The sequence below is a fragment of the Pongo abelii genome, chromosome 19 (genome assembly GCF_028885655.2).
Source record: "Pongo abelii isolate AG06213 chromosome 19, NHGRI_mPonAbe1-v2.0_pri, whole genome shotgun sequence".
Classification (NCBI taxonomy): Eukaryota; Metazoa; Chordata; class Mammalia; order Primates; family Hominidae; genus Pongo; species Pongo abelii.
The window spans coordinates 66,517,911-66,532,811 of NC_072004.2; positions in this window are offsets into that span (position 1 = coordinate 66,517,911).

A 14,901-nucleotide genomic window follows, 5' to 3' on the forward strand; every position below is an offset into this window, starting at 1 on the left:
GCCTGTAATCCCAGCTACTTGAGAGGCTCAGGCAGGAGAATTGCTTGAATCCGGGAGGTGGAGGTTTCAGTGAGCCAAGATCACGCTACTGCACTCCAGCCTGGGTGACAGAGTGAGACTCTGTCAAAAACAAAACAAAAACCATAAACTTAAATGTAAAACACAAAATTATAAAACTTTTAGATGATAATATAGGAGAAAACCAAATTGACCTTGGATATGGCACTTGGATATGGCAATGACTTTTTAGATATAACACAGAAGCCATGATCAATGAATGAAATAATTGATAAGCTGGACTTCATTAAAATGAAAAACTTCTGCTCTGCAAAAGACAATGTCAAGAGAATGAGAACACAAGCCACAAACTGGGAGAAAATATTTGCAAAAGACACACCTGATAAAGGACTGTTATCCAAAATATCTGAAGAACTCTTACAACGCAACAAGAAAATGAATAACCTAATTAAAAATAAATGAGGCTGGGCGCAGTGTCTCACGCTTGTAATCCCAGCACTTTGGGAGGCTGAGGCAGGCGGATCATGAGGTCAGGAGTTCGAGACCAGCCTGTCCAACATAGTGAAACCCCGTTTCTACTAAAAATACAAAAGAAGATTAGCCAGGTGTGGTGGCACGTGCCTGTAATCCCAGCTACTTGGGAGGCTGAGGCGGAGGTTGCAGTGAGCCAAGACCACACCGTTGCACTCCAGCATGGGTGACAGAGTGAGACTCCATCTCAAATAAAAAAAAAGAAAAAAGAAAGAAAAAAAGAAAGAAAAAAGAAAGACCTGAATAGACCTGAATAGACACCTCACCGAAGAAGGTATACAAATGTCAAGTAAGCATATGAAAAGATATTTAACATCATATGTCATTAGGGAATTGCAAATTAATATGACATGACATGCCACTACATACCTATTAGAATGGCCAAAATCCAAAACACTGACAACGCCAAACACTGATGAGGATGTGGAACAGCAGGAACTCTCATTCACTGCTGGTGGGAATGCAAAATGATACAGCCACCTTGGAAGACAGTTTGGCAGTTTTTTACAAAACTAAACATACTCTTACCATACTATCCAGCAGTTGTACTACTTCATTTTCCAAATGAATGGAAAAGTCATGTCCACAAACCTGCACATGGATATTTAGAGCAGCCTTTTTTTTTCATAATTGCCAAAATGTGGAAGTAACCAAGATATTTTCAGGAGGTGAACAGATAATAAATAAACTATGGTACATCCAGACAATGGAGCATTATTCATTGCTAAAATGAAATTAACTATCAAGCCATGAAAAAACATGGAGGAAACCTAAATGTATATTACTAAAGTGAAAAAAGCCAATCTGAAGAAGCTACATACTATATATTGCAACTATATGACACTGTAGAAAAGGCAAACTATGGAGACAATAAAAGGATCAGTGATTGCCAGGGGGTTGGTGAAGGGGAGGATGAAGAGGTAGAACACAGAGGATTTTTAGGGCAGTGAAATTGTTCTGTATGATAATGCAATGGGATATACAACTCATTATACATTTGTCGAAATCCATAGAATGTACAATACTTAGAGTGAACCCTAATGTAAACTCTGCACTTTAGAGGATAATGATGTGTCAATGGAGGTTCATTGATTGCAACAAATGTCAACAGTGGGGAAGGCTGTGTGTGTGCATGGAGGGGTGCACAGAGGCAGTGTATGGGAGCTCTGTACTTTCTGCTCAATTTTACTGTTAACCTAAAACTGCTCTAAAAAAATATAGTTTAGGGCTGATCTCAGTGGCTCACACCTGTAATCCCAACACTCTGAGAGACAGAGGCAGGAGGATTGCTTAAGGCCAGGAGTTTGAGATCAGTCTGGGCAACAGATGAGACCTCATCTCTGCTAAGAAAAAAAAAAAAAAAAAATTAGCCAGGCCTCCCAACTACCTGGGAGGCTGAGGCAGGAGGATTGCTTGAGCCCAGGAGTTCAAGGCTGCAATGAGCTATGATTGTGCTAGTGCACTCCAGCCTGGGTGACAGAAAAAGACCCTGTCTCTAAAAAAAAAAAATTAAAGTTTATTAAAAAACAACAGCAACAGCAGAGCACGGAGGAAGGAATATTGGTTATTGCTTTGTTTTTGGAGGAGTGATGCAGATAGAGAATGAATTCTCATTGCATTTTGAGCATGTTGGGTTTGGGGTATTGGTAGAACATACAAAAGGCAGTAACTAACAGGCAACCAGAAAACCAGGTCTAGGAGAGAGGCGGTACCCAGATAACAGATTTGGGAGGCATTTAGAGTGGGGCGGCAGCCACCACGGCAGTGAGCTATCTTATGCAGGAAGGCGATACAGCCTAGAGAGAGTAAAAGGTTGGCCAGGTGCGGTGGCTCACGCTTGTAATCCCAGCACTTTGGGAGGCCGACGTGGATGGATTACCTGACGTCAGAAGTTCGAGGCCAGCCTGGCCAACATGGCAAAACCTTGTCTCTATTAAAAATATAAAAATTAGCCGGGCATGGTGGCACATGCCTGTAATCCCAGCTACTTGGGAGGTGAAGGCAGGAGAATTGCTTGAACCTGGGAGGTGCAGGTTGCAGTGAGCCAAGATGGCACCACTGAACTCTAGCCTGAGTGACAGAGAGCAAGACTCTATCTCAACCAAAAAAAAAAGGAGAGTAAAAGGCCAAGAAGGGGATCCAGAAGCTCTGGCCTTCAGGCAGTGGGCAGAGGATTGGATGGAGAGGTAATTCTGTGTCCAGCGGCTCAAGGAAGGTGCGGCCCCAGGGCCCAGGCTGCAGGGAGGCTGGGAAGGTGAGGCTTGGGTCCCACAAGGAGGGAGGCCAGCTTGCAGTGGGAGGAGGGTAAGGAATTGGAGGGGAGTGCGACGCTGTTGGTTGCCAGTGGGAGGGATGAGGGGTGAATCTTTTTCCCCACAATCTGGAGTTCTGCAGGGAAGGCAGGAGAAGTATGAGAGGGTGGCAGGGCTCAGGGAAGGTGTTTATAGGATGAAGAAGGTGGGAGAGTGTTTATAGACCGAGGGGACAGAGTCTTCAGAGAGAGCCCAGAGCACTGAGCACAAGTGGAAGGAATGAGAGACTTTTTCATGGGTTGCTTCGATTTATTATAGGAAAAGTATGACATTAACTCCTAACAAAGAAAGAAATAAATGGAAAACATCTATAATTTCATCTCTCAATCTGCTCAAGGGTTCCGTTTTCTTCTGATGTCAAAAACTGTTCCTGGCAGGGAGAGGAAGGGAATCCAAGGCAGTCTCGTCCCAAGACCTTGGTCTGCCCTGGGAAGAGTAGACGGGGCGGGCGGGCTGTGGGGCTGGGCGCTGAGGACTTGCCACAAGGGGATCTCATAAGGAATCTGTCAGAAATAAATAAAAAGATTATCCCCCCAGGTCCTTCCCACCTCCTGGTCCCCCCTCCTCTCTTCCCTCAGGCCACCACTTATCAGGGACCCACCCTTGACCCCCTGTGCGTGGAGGGGGCTGGGAGGACCAGGCCGCAAGTGGGGAGGCTGGGCAGTAATTGAATCCAGGGGCCTCAAGACAGGCAGAGGCCAATGGCTTTTCCTGGCCTAATTAGAGGGATTTTTTTCTAAACCCAGGAAACAAATCCATATGGTCTGCAATTCTTTTCTCAGGCTCTTTACCCTCCTGAAGTCGTAAATGTCGTGGGCTTTTTAGCACCGGGGGATTGAGAAGGGGGAGGACCCACAGGCTAAGGTTTCTCCACTGGAGCTGGGTCCAGGGTCTGGGGCCTCTAGCACCAGGGTCTTGCCCCAACCCACGCCCCCCTTCAAGCCCCCTGGACTCCCTGGGCTAGTCCTGGCAGGCAACCTCCATCCCTCACCCACACAAGCCTCCTCTTCTCCCCCGGCCTCTCACTGGGCCAAAAACTCTTCCCCCATCCACCCTGCCCATTCATGTCACCTCTCCTCTGCCCCCAGCCCCCTGCCTGCACCAGTGCCCACTGCTCTTTGTCTCTCTCCAATTCTCCATGTGTGACCTGTTTCTACCATCAGACTAGGAAGTGGCCAGAAACCAAAAACACATCTTTCCCATCAGTCTGGGAGGCTTCTTAAAGGTTGCACCAAGCAACTCTTATCTGCTATAAATAGCAGAAGGCACTGAGGTTAAACCTAAGGCAGGAGGAAGGGAGAGGGTAGAGCTTTGTTATTTATTTATTTATTTTTGAGACAGAGTTTCACTCTTGTTGCCCAGGCTGGAATATAATGGCGTGATCTCAGCTCACTGCAACCTCTGCCTCCCGGGTTATTCTCCTGTCTCAGCCTCCCAAGTAGCCGGGATTATGCGCCACCACGCCTGGCTAATTTTTTATTTTTAGTAGAGACGGGGTTTCACCATCTTGGTCAGGCTGGTCTCGAACTCCTGACCTCAGGTGATCCACCCACCTTGGCCTCCCAAAGTGCTGGGATTACAGGCGTGAGCCACTGTGCCCGGCCAAGCTTTGTTATTTTTTACAAAGATGGCTCAGAGCGCAGGACAGACTGGAACCTGGAGCCAGAGCCCTGAGCTGCCTTTAGGGCGGCATCGCTGGCTGACTCACTACACCTCCAGGGCCTCGCTTCCCCCTCTGTAGGACCAGGGCAGCAAAAGAAAGGTGGGAGAGGCAGGGGTTTGCAGTAAAACTGCCTGGTCAGTAGCTGAATGGCCTTGCTCAGGGCCTTCTAAGCTAAGGAGGTCACTTTGGGAGCCTGGGGGGTCCACGGTGGGAAGGAAAGAGCTTGCTTTCTGCTCCCAATTCCTCCACAAACAGCAGAGGTTTGGGAGTTTGCAGAGGGTATCTTGCTTGTGAAACCTTTCCTATGGGAGTTGTGAGAAAAGTCCAGGTCTCAGATGGGTCTCTGTCTCTGCTGTGCATTCATGGTGTGACCTTGGGAGAGTCACTGTGCCTCTCTGAGCCTCGATTTCCTTATCTGTACAGTGGGGTGATTGTACTAGCAACTGTCCATTGGGGACGGCACTGGGGAGGGAGAATTAATGAATAAGAGCCAGACCCTCGTTCTCAAGGAGGTTGCAGTTCAGGGGAAATGAAGAAGGGACTTTACTAAAAATCTAAGCAGAGCTGGGGCAGGGAGTGTACGGGAGAGCAGGCCAGAGGGCAGACAGGCTTGTGATGCATTAGTCTCCAGCCCTGTGTCAGCCGCAACCAAGCTCAGCCATCGTTCCCCGCACCCCACGGTCTTCCTCTAACTCCTGCCTAGAGGCCCAGGCTGCGTCTTTCTCACAAATTGGTGCCTGTGGGTGGCTTCTACTTCTCCACATCACTATGAGCCAAGAATGGGGGAAGGCGCAAGCTGCTGGCCTGGCTGGAGCCTCAGAGACAACCATGAGTGGCTTTTGCCAAACTATGTCAGGCTGGATTAAGTCACAGGGCTGGCCCGGTTCATTTGCCTCTCTCCGCTCTCCCGTGTTCTTCATCTGTCTATCTGCGCACAGTTGGGTTTTGGGTTCTCTGGGATGGCCGTGCTCTGTCCTCACTTGCTGACGCAGCCCGCATGGTCCGAAGCCTCCGTGTGGAAGTGGATCTGAGTGGGCAGAGGGAGGTGGACTGACCTCACTGTCGTGGAAGAGGAGGACAGTCAGAGCACGGAGGTGGGGGCGGGCGGGGGGACGGGAGGCTGCAGAGATGAATCCGCTTATAGTTTAATACAAGATGTAAAGTAAAGACCTAAAGTGGAGCAGAGCCCTTGCTATGCAAAGTGCTAAGGAAGTCCTGGAGGCAGTGTGGAGAGAAATCTGGAAAGGCTTCCAGGAAGAGGTGGCAAAGGGATGTGGCTACAGATAGGTCTGTGGAGAGGGCCCCACAGGCAACAGGCTCTGCAGCAAAGGCTCCAAATGGGAAAGTGTAGGCCGACCTCAGGGAACATGAGTTGCCCACACTGGCTGCAGGGAGGGAGACAGGCTGGACTGGCAGGCTGGGGTTCCTATGAGGGCCTCTGACACCAGGGTGGAGATGATGATGACTCAGGTATTCACTGTGACCCAGGGTTGTGTTAGATCTAACCTCACACATACTAGTTTTCAGTTTTGCAGCACATTCCCGAAGGGCTGCTATTGATCCCCATTTTACAGTTGAGGAAACAAAGGCTCTGAGAGGATATGTGACTGCCTTGCCCAAGATCCCAGAGCTAGTAAGTGGCAGAGCCTGGGTTTGAGCCCAGGACTGTGTGACTCTAAAAACCACATTCCTTTTTTTTTTTTTTTTTTTTTGAGATAGGGTCTCACTTTGTTGCCCAAACTGGAATGTAGTGTCTAGATCTCAGCTCATTGCAACCTCTGCCTCCCAGGCTCAAGCAGTCTTCTCACCTCAGCCTCCTGAATAGCTGGGACCACAGGCATGTGCCATCACACCAGGCTAATTTTTTTGTATTTTTAGTAGAGACCAGGTTTTTCCATGTTGGCCAGGCTAGTCTCGATCTCCTGGGCTCAAGTGATTCGCCTGCCTCAGCCTCCCAAAGTACTGGGATTACAGGTGTGAGCCACTGCACCCGGCCAAGGCCACATTCTTTCCACTCATATCCCTTGGGGTATGAAGCCAAAATAACCAGCAGCAAAGGTGAGAAGAGTGTTCTAGAAGGTGGGCCTGGAAGACATAATTTCGGGGACCCAGGGAGGGAACCTGAGGGACTAACCAGTGGGATCCATCAGAGCCCAAAGTTGGAAGGGCTGGGGTGTCTTGAAAAGCCAGACTCTTCCGAATCTCAAACTGAGGTCCCAGGCTCTGGGGAACCTCCACGGATGGGCAGAGTGGTGGGCACCTGGGGATGGGCTGAGGGGTCCAGGCAGGGGCCCCAGGGTAGGAATCAGTCTGCAGCATGCCCATGCTGTTCTGCCCCTCTCCGCCAGGCCTAGCCTATGTGGCCCTGTGCCAGGCTCCTGGCGGCACCAGCCTCCTGCAGCCTGGGGTGAGGGGCTGGGAGTGGAGGGGAGGGGGTGCCGGGGGCAGCATTAAGGTTAAGACGCCAGGCTCTGAACTGGGATCCCCTTTCTTCTCTCCCTTGTGGGCTCCAGCTGTTCCTGTCACTCTTTGTGGGAGTGGGCAGGCGATGTTGGGAGGGGAATGAGACTTTGGCAACGTTGAAATTGGGGTCTGTTTATCTTCACCCTGCATCCTCCTCTCTCAATTGAATTCCGGTCCCATTCCAGGCTCCCCACCTCTCCAGATGCCCACCCTTGCCCCCATCCTTCATCTCCACCCCATCCCCAGTGCAACCACCTCTACCTCCACCCCCATGTTGGCGGCAGTCAGCCTGGCATGGGGGAAACAAGACCAGGGTGCTAGGACGGCAGATGTGGCTCCCAGGTTGGCCCAGCCCCTTACTCAGGTGGCCTTGGGCAAACCTCTGGGTTTCAGTTGTCTCATCCATAAAGTGGGTCCTATAATGCCTCTCTGGCAGAACTAATGAAACGATCACATGGAATTATGGCTGTGAAAGTGCTTTGTAAACTTTCAAATGCTGGGCAAATGTCATCTGCCGTCTCAGGAGGCCCCAGGGAACATGCAGCTATGTTGCTTGGTTCAGCTGCTTGGTGACTGTGGTTATCTCCCAGCCCTCTCACATTCCCTAGGGTGTCCAGGGCCTCTTCTCCCAGACTCTGCACCCAAAGTCCAGGGAATCAGGCTATGAATCCCTCTACCTGCTCCTTGCTGCAAGATGAGAGGGCAGATCCCGCCTCCTGGGCTGGACAGTGGCTATGTCTTTGCCCTGGATGCAGGGTCTTTGCTGATGGAGGGCTACCTGGCTGGCATCAGGCATCCTCTCTGACTTTGCATCTGCCTAAGGCAGTGTCTATGCCAGTCTGCCAAGCAGAATCTCCTCCTGTGAAGGGGGACATTGCCTTGCTCCCAGACAGGGTGCCCAGCCTGTTTCTGGTGCTGCCAGCCTGCCATGCTCGGCCCTGTCCCTCGGCTCACCAGGCACCAGGTGGGGGGGAGGGGGGACCACAATCTGGCCTGGGCTGCAGCCTTCTTGCCCCAGCCACCACCCCTCACCTGAGTCACTGTTGGGGTTTACCCAGCTCCAGGGCTTCTGGCAGCCTCCCTGGAGAGGCGTGAGGCAGGCCCCAGCCTGATAGGCATGTGGCAGTCTCTGGGCACGTGCCCAGCCCATGTGTTACCCCAGGAAGTGGGGGCTGGGTGCCCAGAGCTGCTGAGGTGGCTTTTGCATGAACCTAATGTGATGTGATTCTGGCAGCTTCTTCTGTCCTGCCCTGGCTTTCAGCCAATCATCACCCTGGAAGAGATGGCATGGAGGGTCTCACTCAGAGGGCCTAATGGCTGCTCATTAAGGTATCAAAGAGGTAACATTTGGACCGGAGATATAGGTTGTGGTTCCCTGGCAGAGCCCAATCCCATTTTGATTTTTAGACAATTTCTTTCTTTGTTTTACCTGAACTTTGAGCTCCTTGAGACAAGGCACAGGTTCCTGTCTGCCATCTGAGTCCCTGATAATTAGCCTCCTGCACCAGTGGTGTGTGATGGTTGAGAGGGGACTGAAGCAGTCCGGGGGCAGGTGGGGAGGGGGGTGCGGCAACAAGAGGGCCAGGAACTGAGGACCAAATCTGTGCAATTTCTTCCTTTTTTTTTTTTTTGAGACAGAGTCTCACTCTGTCAACCAGGCTGGAGTACAGTGGCGTGATCTCAGCTCACTGCAACCTCCGCCTCGTGGGTTCAAGCGATTCTTGTGCCTCAGCCTCCCGAGTAGCTGGGATTACAGGCATGCACTACCACGCCTGGCTAATTTTTTGTATTTTTAGTAGAGACGGAGTTTCACTGTGTTGGCCAGGCTGGTCTCAAACTCCTGGCTTCAAGTGATCTGCCTGCCTCAGCCTCCCAAAATGCTAAGATCATAAGCAGGAGCCATCTCACTGGGTATTAGCTGTGGAATTTCACACAGAGGTGCTGGGCTGGTTGAACTAGGCCCAGTTTTAAAATCGAAAGCTCCCTGATCCCACAGATCACATCCTCCCTCCCTATCCCTGTAACAAAGCTCCTCCTCATCCTAGGGAGAGCCTCTCTCCTTCCCTTCTCAGCAAAGCTCCTAGAAGGAGAGTTATACAGGGTCATCTCCACCGTCTCACCTGCCACCCTCTCCTCTGGCCACTGCCCTCTGTCTCTGCAGCCTTCTCCCAGGCCAGTCCAGTGGCCTGTCCAGCCCTCTGCCTCCTGGGCCTCCCTGCAGTCCCTCACTGGGGATCACCCGCTGCCTCCTCCTGGAAGCTTGCTACTACCTTAGGCTTTCTTGATGCGGTAAGATCCAGGCCTCCCAACTCACTGACAAGCCCTTCTCAGTTATCTGCCTCCTCCTCTCCTCTGGTCACCTTAGCAGGCCTGTCCAAGGGCCTAGCCCATGGGAACCTCACTTAGTGGCTTGCAGATGATTCAAAAACCTTCCACTGTAACCCTGAAATTTCCCTGAGCTTGTGACAAGTACAGCTGTCCCCACTCCCTTATCCATGGTCTTATCCAAGACCCCCAGTGGATTCCTGAACCCGTGGACAGCACTGAATCCTATATATCCTATGCTTTTTCGATCTGATAACTGAGACGGAGTGACTAGTGGGTGGGTAGTGTTCACAGCATGGGTATGCTGGACTAGAGGAGGATTCACGTCCCGAGCGGAATGGAGCCAGGTAGCGTGAGATTTTCATCACGATACTCAGAACGAGGTGCAATTTAAAATGTACAAACTGTTTATTTCTGGAATTGTCCATTTCCTATTTTGAGACTGCGGTTGACCACAGGTCACTGAAACCGGGGAAAGTGAAAGGGAAGTGGATAAGGGGGACTAGAGTATAACCAGTGTCTCCTGACTTTCCCCCCGATGTCCCACAGGCTTCTCCAACTCCACATGGAATTCTTCCTCTTGCAGGAAACCCTCCTCCCCTGAGCTCCGCACCTACGAACAGCTCCATCATGTCCATTGCCAAGGCTTAAGGCTGGGAGTCATCTAGACTCCTCTCTGCCTCACTATCTTCCCATCTGATCTGGTGCCAAGGCTAGTCATTCTCTCTCCTTACAATTCCCTGGATTGCTTCCCTGTTTTCCTCCTCACTGCTAGTTACCCCAGAACATGAAGCACTAACCTCCCGCCCCCATTCTTGTGCTCTTGCTCCAGCTTTTTCCTCCACCTAAGATATCCTCCCCAGCTCCTTTCCATCCCCACAACCCATATCCTGTCCATCCCTCCAGGCTGGATTCAAACGGCTCCCCTGCAGAATTCTTCCTGGGTCCCTGCAGCCAGAAAACTTCCTCCCTCTTCGGAACCCCAGTGCATCCTGGACACTCTTGCACCGTAATATATTATTGTTTCCTAGTGATCCTTAGTGGAAATTCGTACTTTGGTCTGGGGAAGGAGGCTTGCTCAGGCTGCCTATTGAAGACGCCCAAGTGTCAATCGAGACTGGAGGCCACATTTGCTGTTTTTAAGGGGTCTGCTTTTGGGGATGGTACCTCAATTTCCCCCACTCTCAGTCCCATGCTTCAGGTAGGACGATATCCTTGCCATAGGGACAGAGCATGGGACCTCCACCTTAGCCAACTGATGATCACATTTCCAAGCCACAGGGATGGGCCAGTCAGAACCAGGGGCACCTGAAAACCTTTGCTGGGATTATTAGGACTGATGGGGTCTCTTCCCCACCGCCTTGAACCTGACGCTTTGCGGCCCTCTTGTCCCCACAAGGAGAGAGCCTATCTGAGGAAGTAGAGGCACGAAGTGGAAAGACAGCAACCGGGTTCTGGGGGTGTTGTTTGAGCCTCTGAATCAAGCTGTGCCTAGAGCCAGCCCTACTCCCTTTTCACTTCTGACAGACAGTAAGTTCCCTCTCACCGCCCTCTGTGGGATTTTCTCCCTCTTGCAACACAAAGAATCCTAACTGGTGTAGAGGGTGAGGAGAGAGGAGCTGCTAGGTGGCCGCATCAGAGCCCTCAACCTCATCTTCCCAGAGGTGGTGGTGCGGCTTCTAACACTGATGAATGGAAGCCGGGCAGTTCTGTGCCCTTGGCCCGCACATCCCGTGCAGACTGCGGGCATCCCAAGGTCCGCAGGGTAGAGGGTGAACCATCTGGACTTGAAAGCCTTAGGCCCTGGGGTGGAGCTGGGGCTTCAGAATGTGGACCCCAAGGGCTTCTCAGGGTGAGTCAGACTGACCCCCAATTTCTATGAGTCTCTAGAATACGAAGAGCGGGGGGTGGGAACATTCCCAAGCTTTTCCAAAGGGAGCAGTCCCAGCCCAGGGAGGAGACCCAAATCTACCTCTCCCAGAAGCCCTTTGGGAATGTTGCTGGAAACGGCTGGAGCAGGGATTGTCGGGAAGGGAGCAGAGGGATGGAGAAGTTCCCGGATACTGTGGGAAGAGGGCAGGACTGAGTGCCCTATGAGGGATGGGAGGTGAGAGCTGGAATGTTCCTGAATGTTCTTGCATGATGGAGCCTTTGGGAAATGTTTTTGGACTCAACCCTGGATGGTTGGAAGGCTGGAATAGGTAGATGCCCCAGCTGGAGTATCATGGGAAGTGGGGAGTGGGGATTATTGTGGAAAATCCTGACTTCCAGTTGAGACTGGGAGGGATCACCTGCATGTGGGCATGATCTGAATGGGGATGTTGTGCTGGAGACCCTAAGGGTGTGTGCTGAGAATGTCCGCCCCCCACTTCGATGGAGCTAGACAGAGATCTGGAGCCTGGGCATGGCCCAGGGCAGGAAGACTGTGGAGGGGAGCCTGATGTAGCTGGGGAGGGTCAGTGTGGGGGCAGGGGTGTTGGGAGGAGTGTAAGGTGGGGGGCAGGAGGCTGACGAAGGAGCCCTCCTTGCCTCAGCTCTTCTGTATCCAGATGCCTGGGGGCCCAGCCTTGTCCCCTAGCCTTCTGCCCACCAGCTGCCACAGAGCTGGGAGGAATCTGCTTTGCATTATCAGAGAAGCAGCCTCCCCCAGGCATATGGTCAGCAGACCCCCAGCCCAAGCATCATGGGAAGTGTCTTCTCTTGACCCCAGAGCTGGCCCGGCCCCTTCTTCCCCTAGAGCACAGGGTTACAGGCTCAGCGGACCCCCATGCCCCTCCCCACTGGATGAAGAGGCATTTCACATTGTTCCAAGTCTCACTGCCACTTCATTGCCCTGGATGAAAGAGCAGAGGGAGGCACTAGTGAAAGAGATGGGACCCTGATGGGCCAGCAGAGATGAAGGCTCATGGATCATCCAGCCTGGAGGGTGAGAGAGACAGAGACAGCCTCCGGGCCTGGGACCAGAGGAGAGGCTTTGGGGTAGCAGTGGAGAGGAGGAGGGGAGAACTATAGTCTTCAAGCCCAAGGAGATGGATGACACAGGAAGAAGCAAGGGAGTATCCATCATCTGCCATGGAGCCCACTGAGGGCTCAGCATGAGTCCCTGCTCTGGGAGGCACAAGCTGAGCTGCCAAGGATGGTTCCTTGAAATGGGGCTAGTCCAAATGGAGATGTGCTATAAGAATAAAATACACACTGGATTTTGAAAACTTGGTAGGACCAAAAATGTGAAATTTTTTATTAATAATTTAAAAATATTGAGCCAGGCATGGGTGGCTCATGCCTATAATTCTAGCACTGTGGGAGGCCTAGGCAGGAAGATCCCTAGAGGCCAGGAGTTCGAGACCAGCCCAGACAACATAGCAAGACCCCAACTTTAAAAAAAATCATATATATATCTTATATATTTTAATATTTTAAATATTATATATAATATTTCAATATGTTATATATATAATTATGTTGAAATAACATTTTGGATTTATTGTGCTAAATAAAATATATTATTAAGTTCACCTGTTACTTTTCAGTTGTGTAATGTGGCTACTAAAAATTTTAAATTACATATATGTCACTTGCATCATATTTTTATTGGATGGAGCTGCCTCAGACCACACTCATTCATTTATTCAACATAATTTTATGAGTGCCAACTATATGCCAGGCAAGGTGCTAAGGATTAGAAGATGAGCAAAACCAGACCCTGTCTCTGGTTTTCTGGAGTTTACGGTAATCAAATAATCACTCAGACGGGTGCCTAATTATGAAGAGAGATGAAGTGGTCTAAAGAAAGGCAGTGAACATGGTGTGCTCTGAAACCTGATTTCGGCCCAGAGTTCAGTGAGGGCTTCTCTAAGAAAGTATTGGGCTGAGGAAACTTGGGAAAAAGGGTTTGAAAGAGTGTCCTTCCAGCCAGAAGGGATGGCGTGTGCAAAGGCCCTGTGGCTTGAGGGGCCAGAAACGCTTGAAGAATTATAAGAGGCCTGGCTTGGGGGTGAAGAGGAGGAGGAGGATGGCTACAACAAGGTAGTGAGTCTGGGAGAGCCCCTGTGCTCTGTGCTCCCGCCCTCCAGGGCCTTTGCTGAGCTGGGTCCTCTGCCAGAACCACTCTCCTCCCCCCATTTGTTAACTTCACTCGTCCTTAAGCACTTAGCTTCCACACAGCCGCCAAGGCCACACTAAGGTTGGTAAGCAGGCTGGGTGCAGTGGCTCATGCCTATAATCCCAGCATTTTGGGAGGCCAAGATGGGAGGATTGCTTGAGGCCAGGAGTTTGAGACCAGCCTGGTCAACATAGGGAGACCCTATCTCTTTAAAAAAAAAAAAAAAAAAAAAACGTTGGTAAGCTGAAAGCTGGTGAAGCATTTTAGCTGTTGAGAGGGAATCAGAGAAGGAAAAACGGAAGGAGGCAAAGAGGATTTCTATACAATGTGATGGTGGGGGTGCTGCAGAGGGAATCTTGGGTACCATGTTGTATTAGTTCATTTTTACACTCTTATAAAGAACTACCTGACACTGGGTAATTTATAAAGAAAAAGGTTTATTTATTTATTTATTTTGAGGCAGAGTCTTGCTCTGTCACCCAGACTGGAGTGCAATGGTGCAGTCTCAGCTTACTGCAACCTCTGCCTCCCGGGTTCAAGTGATTCTCTCACCTCAGCCTCTCGAGTAGCTGGGATTACAGGCATGTGCCACCACGCCCAGCTAATTTTTGTATTTTTAGTAGAGATGGGGTTTCACGATGTCAGCCAGGCTGGTCTCAAACTCCTGACCTCAAATGATGCATCTGCCTCAGCCTCCCGAAGTGCTGGGATTACAGGTGTGAGCCACCGCATCCAACCAAGAAACGGGTTTAATTGACTCACAGTTCCGTATGGCTGGGAGACCTCAGGAAATTTACAGTCATGGCGGAAGGCGAAGGGGAAGCAGGCACCTTCTTCACATGGCAGCAGAAGAGCGAGGGCGGTGGGGGAAAGTGCCATACAGTCTTTTTTTTTTTTTTTTTTTTTTTGAGACGGAGTCTAGCTCTGTCACCCAGGCTGGAGTGCAGTGGCGCGTTCTCAACTCACTGCAACTTCCGCCTCCCAGGCTCAAGCAATTCTCCTACCTCAGCCTCCAGAGTAGCTAGGATTACAGGCTCACGCCACCAGGCCTGGCTAATTTTTGTATTATAGTAGAGATGGGGTATCACCAGGTTGCCCAGGCTGGTCTCAAACTCCTGACCTCAGGTGATCCACCTGCCTCGGCCTCCAAAAGTGCTGGGATTACAGGCGTGAGCCACCACGCCTGGCCCACACACTTTTAAACCATCAGGTTTTGTGAGAACTCACTCACTATCACAGGAACAGCTTGGGGGAAACCACTCCCATGAGCCAATCACTCCCCACCAGGTCCCTTCCTCAACACGTGGGATTACAATTTGAGATGAGATTTGGGTGGGGACACAAAGCCAAACCACATCAAACGTCTTTAAGGTTCTTAGCCCTCCTGTTCCTAGGAGCCCCTGGACGGTGTCAGTCACTTCCCTACCCACCACCGCATGCCCCTTGCTCTGAGGAGCTCTTTAAAAGCCCCTTTTCTCACCACCCCT